This window comes from Leptonychotes weddellii, chromosome 11, assembly GCF_054177405.1.
Source record: "Leptonychotes weddellii isolate Sample4059 chromosome 11, ASM5417740v2, whole genome shotgun sequence".
Lineage (NCBI taxonomy): Eukaryota > Metazoa > Chordata > Mammalia > Carnivora > Phocidae > Leptonychotes > Leptonychotes weddellii.
The window spans coordinates 42,281,038-42,286,060 of NC_138379.1; positions in this window are offsets into that span (position 1 = coordinate 42,281,038).

Consider the following 5,023-nt stretch of genomic DNA (forward strand, 5'->3'; position numbering starts at 1 on the left):
GGGGAGTCTGACCCTCTCCCTCTGCCACTTGTGCTCTCCCAAATAAATAAATAAATAAAATCTTTAAAAATAAATAGGGGCGCCTGGGTGTCTCAGTTGTTAAGCATCTGCCTTCGGCTCAGGTCATGATCCCAGGGTCCTGGGATCGAGCCCTGTGTAGGGCTCCCTGCTTGGGAGAGAGCCTGCTTCTCCCTCTCCCACTCCCCCTGCTTGTGTTCTCTCTCTCGCTGTGTGTCTCTCTATCAAATAAATAAATAAAAATCTTTAAAATAAATAAATAAATAAATGTATACCTTATAGCATTAAAGAAAGGCTATGAATATCCAAGTGGGATTAAATATCAAAAGAATAATTGGAGAAATTATGCCAGCTCTTAAAAAGAAAATAACCTTTCCTATAGTGCAATGGTTGGCAGCCACTTTTCCATATTAGTTTCCACCATTTTGCCCAGTGAGGTTTCCCCATGAAAGACAAACATGGACAATCAGAAACAAGAAAAGAGCAATTCCAGTCAATAATCTACAAGCATACTACAAGAGGATAATTTAGTAGTTTATGTGGTGAGCATAATGCAGTTATTTAAAATAATGATCTTGAACATCTGTGAGACATGGGCAAATGTTTATATAACATTACCTGAAGACAGGAAAATAGAAAATGATAGCTCTGATGCAGCTTTGGAAAAACCTCTTATTGTGAACAAAAATGTAAGGGGAGAAGCAAAAGTAATTGTGGTTTCCAGTTTTAGGGACTGTAATTAGGTATGATTTTTTCCCCCCAGAAACTTCTATAGTACCATTTTGACTAAAAAAAGAAACTTGAATAAAAACAATAAAATATACAAAAATGGGTTTCTGGCCTCAGTAGTATAGTAGTGGGGAAAAACTAGAGAAAGAGCTACGGATTAAGATTATCAGGGACCTCTAGAAAGTTTCCTGTGCGGTGCTCTCATCCAAGTAGAACTTTATTTTAGGTAAACTTTTATTCCAAGGTTTATTTTCTCTTGGAATTCTGGAAGTTTTGCTTTTGCATTAAAAAAAAATTGTGGGGGCGCCTGGGTAGCTCAGTCGGTTAAGCGTCTGCCTTCGGCTCGGGTCATGATGCCGGGGTCCTGGGATCGAGCCCCGCATCCGGCTCCCTGCTCAGCGGGGAGCCTGCTTCTCCCTCTCCCACTCCCCCTGCTTGTGTTCCCTCTCTCGCTGTGTCTCTCTCTGTCAAATAAATAAATAAAATCTTTAAAAAATAATAATTGTGTGTGAGTGTTTTGTTTTAATTATTTACTGCATTTTGGAACTGAGTCAGACAAATCATTTTTGGTCCTGGGCAAGTCCCTTCTTCAAAATCTACCCTGTCTTTGACACAAAGCTTGTCTCTTTTCCCCAAGTGGGTAGCTTCCACTGAAACCTGCGTACAGGATCTGCTGCTTCGGGCTACCTCAAGATTTCCAACTTCGGTCTCCGTTTCCACCTCAGTGCACGACCGCCCAGGCCCTGCGCCTAAGCGCGTCTACGCGAGGCGGTGCGGACGGACGGCCCGGCTCCGCGCGCAGCCCCGGCACTCGGGAGCTTCGGCGCGCGGCGTCCCGGGGCGTGCCTGCGCTGACTCAGCTCTTCCCGCCGCCGTCTGTGGCGGGCCGCTGCCCTGAGGGTGCCGACGCCGGGCGTCACGGCTCCCCGGTGCAGGAGCCGCGGGGCACCAGGCCCTCGCCTCGCGCGGGTCGATCCTGCTCCGCCGTGACTCAGCCGCTTTCGCCCCGGGCGCGCTAACCCGCCGCCGCCGCGACGCGCCTTCTTCCGCGGGCCTCGGAGGTCCTGAAAGGGACTGACAGCTCGTTCAGGCGTCCCTGAACTGCAGGGCTTGGGCCCTGCAAGGCCCTCTGGGTAGAGATGTTGAGGTCTCAGCTCAGGAAAATACCCTCGGCCCGCAGTGCAGAGAGTGGCTAATCTTGATCTGGGCAATTGAGGTCTGGGGCAGCCTTGGGGCTTTAGAGCCCGACGACCTACCTCGGCAGCTCAGCTCCGCCACTTGCAGGCGTGGAACCCCCCGGGAGTTACTTAATCTAGCCAAACCTCACTTTGCACGTGGGCAAAATGGGGGTGAGGCCATACCCACCTTGGTGGTGTTGACACAGCCTAGCAAATCGTGGGAACTCAGCAAATCTCAGTTTTTGTTATGATTTCCTTTGAAAGTCCTAGTAGATGTAGTTGCTCTCCCCATGCCTCCGCAACCATCTCGCACTTCTTACATCTCAGGGCAGGGTCACTGCAGTGACTTCCTAACTGGTTTTGCCGCATTCCCATCCAGCTCTCACCCAATGACCTGGTCCTTTTTTGTTGTTTTTTTTTAAGATTTTATTTATTTGTTTGACAGATAGAGACATAGCGAGAGAGGGAACACAAGCAGGGGGAGTGGGAGAGGGAGAAGCAGGCTTCCCACCGAGCAGGGAGCCGGATGCTGGGCTCGATCCCAGGACGCCGGGATCATGACCTGAGCTGAAGGCAGACGCTTAACGACTGAGCCTTAACGACTGAGCTACCCAGGCGCCCCAACCTGGTACATTCTTAAGGCACACTATGTTCTTTAAGACATTGCCCTGTTCGAGAAAATGTAACACTTCCCTGTTGTCTTTTGGTTTGAGTAGAAAGTCCTTTTCCTAGTATTTAAAGCACTAAAGCCTGGCTGCTCCACACCCCCATCCCTCCCATAAATATTTTATGCTTACTCTTCCACCTGCATTGTGGCACCCCTGCAGGAGCTGAGGGTTGGGGAGATAAACACATCAACACAACCGTGTATAAGTGCTCTGATGTAAGTATGAGCAGGACATGGAACGACCAAGTGAATAGAAGGGAAAGGGGAAAGTTTGGAAAGGCATGCGCGCTCGCGCTTTCTCTCTGTCTCTCTAAAATAAATAAATAAATCTTAAAAAAAAAAAAAGTCCAAAATTAAGATTTAAGTACTTTGAGAGGATGGGGAACGAGTGGGGTTGTGTATTTGGTGTATTTGTGAGGGTGCTACACCTTTATCTCCCACAACAGCAAGTCCATAAATCAGGTTTAACACAGATATATCAGGAAATAACAACATAAACACATTATTTTAAAGATGGAGGTAAATACCTGAAGCAACAGGGAAAGTGGAAAATGGTTGTCCTTGGGCTATGAAGAGGATCAGACAGAAGACAACTGTTTTTCACTATACATTTTTTAAAAAGACTTTATTTATTTATTATTTGAGAGAGAGAGAGGGTGTGCACAAGCAGGGGGAGGGGCAGAGAGAGGAGACTCCTAGCTGAGCAGAGAGCTCAAGGAGGGGCTCCCAGGACCCCAGATCATGACCTGAGTGAAGACAGATGCTTAACCAACTGAGCCACCCAGGCACCCCTCACTATACATTTTTTAGTGGTATTGAAGTGGAAATATTTTTCAATATTTCAGTGAACATTTTCAATGAAAAAGTTTTTTTTTTTTTTAAAGATTTTATTCATTTATTTGACAGAGAGAGACACAGCGAGAGAGGGAACACAAGCAGGGGGAGTGGGAGAGGGAGAAGCAGGCTCCCCGCAGAGCAGGGAGCCTGATGTGGGACTCGATCCCAGGACCCTGGGATCATGACCTGAGCCGAAGGCAGTCGCTTAACCGACTGAGCCACCCAGGCGCCCTCAATGAAAAAGTTTTAAAATTCATTTATTTTTATATGGGTAAAAATAAAAGCATACAAACTCATCCTCCCATAATTTCATTTCTTTAAAAGATATTTATTTATTTTGGAGAGAGAGAGAACAAGCAGGGGGAGGGCAGAGGGAGAGGGAGAGAGAGAATCCTCAAGCAGGCTCCGTGGGGAGCATAGAGCCCGAGGAGGGGCTTGATCCCACCACCCGGAGATCATGACTTAAGCCGAAACCAAGAGTCAGTCACTCAACCCACTGAAACACACAGGCTTACCCCCAAACTTTCATTTCTATGTATATATATACCAAGGTGATAATTACAGATAAGGGCAAAGATTTATATACAATAGCCATTGTAGGATAATTTAGTTAGAAGCAAAAAAAAAAAAAAAAGGCAGCAATGTAAATGTCTAACATAGTGCAATAATCTAAAAAAATCACAATACTTCTTGAGAATTAATTTCAGGCGCCTGGGTGGCTCAGATGGTTAAGCGTCTGCCTTCGGCTCAGGTCATGATCTCAGGGTCCTGGGATCGAATCCCGCATCGGGCTCCCTGCTCCTTGGGAGCCTGCTTCTCCCTCTGCCTCTCTCTCTCTCTGTCTCTAATGAATAAATAAAATCTTAAAAAAAAAGAGAATTAATTTTATAGTAAATCGCTAATTTAAAAATGAGTGAAAAAAAGCAATGCAAAAGTACATATATTCTTAGTAAACAGACTGGGTGGTAATCCTTTAGAATACTTACGCTGTGTATCTCTGGGAATTAGGATTATGGAATTAAGATCGTGTTAGTTGGGTTCTATAGGAAGCAAATGCTGAGTTGGAATTAGTGAAAAAGTTTGTCGGGAGTTCAACCAATAAAAAGAAAGGGGAGGAAGTAGAACTGGGCAAATGTGATACAAAATCTTTCCCAGCACAGCAGGGAACTTTGGAGGAGAGATTGCCTATTGGAGGTGTCCTCTGATGGGTAGAAATAAACAGGCCTTTGTACCACCACCTTCCACAGTCATTGGTTGGGGCCACTCTGAGAACAGACTGACCTTGGCTGGACAGCTGAGGATGACCAAGAGGTTAACAGCTGAATGCTGTCACTCCCTGGAGCTGGGCAGTAAGTCCTTTCTGGAGGGGAACTCTGACCAGTGCATCTCTCTATCTGCAACAAAGTGTGATTTTTTTTTTAAAAGATTTTATTTATTCATTTGACAGAGATAGACACAGCGAGAGAGGGAACACAAGCAGGGGGAGTGGGAGAGGGAGAAGCAGGCCTCCCGCAGAGCGAGGAGCCCAATGTGGGGCTCGATCCCAGGACTCTGAGATCATGACCTGAGCCGAAGGCAGACGCTTAATGACTGA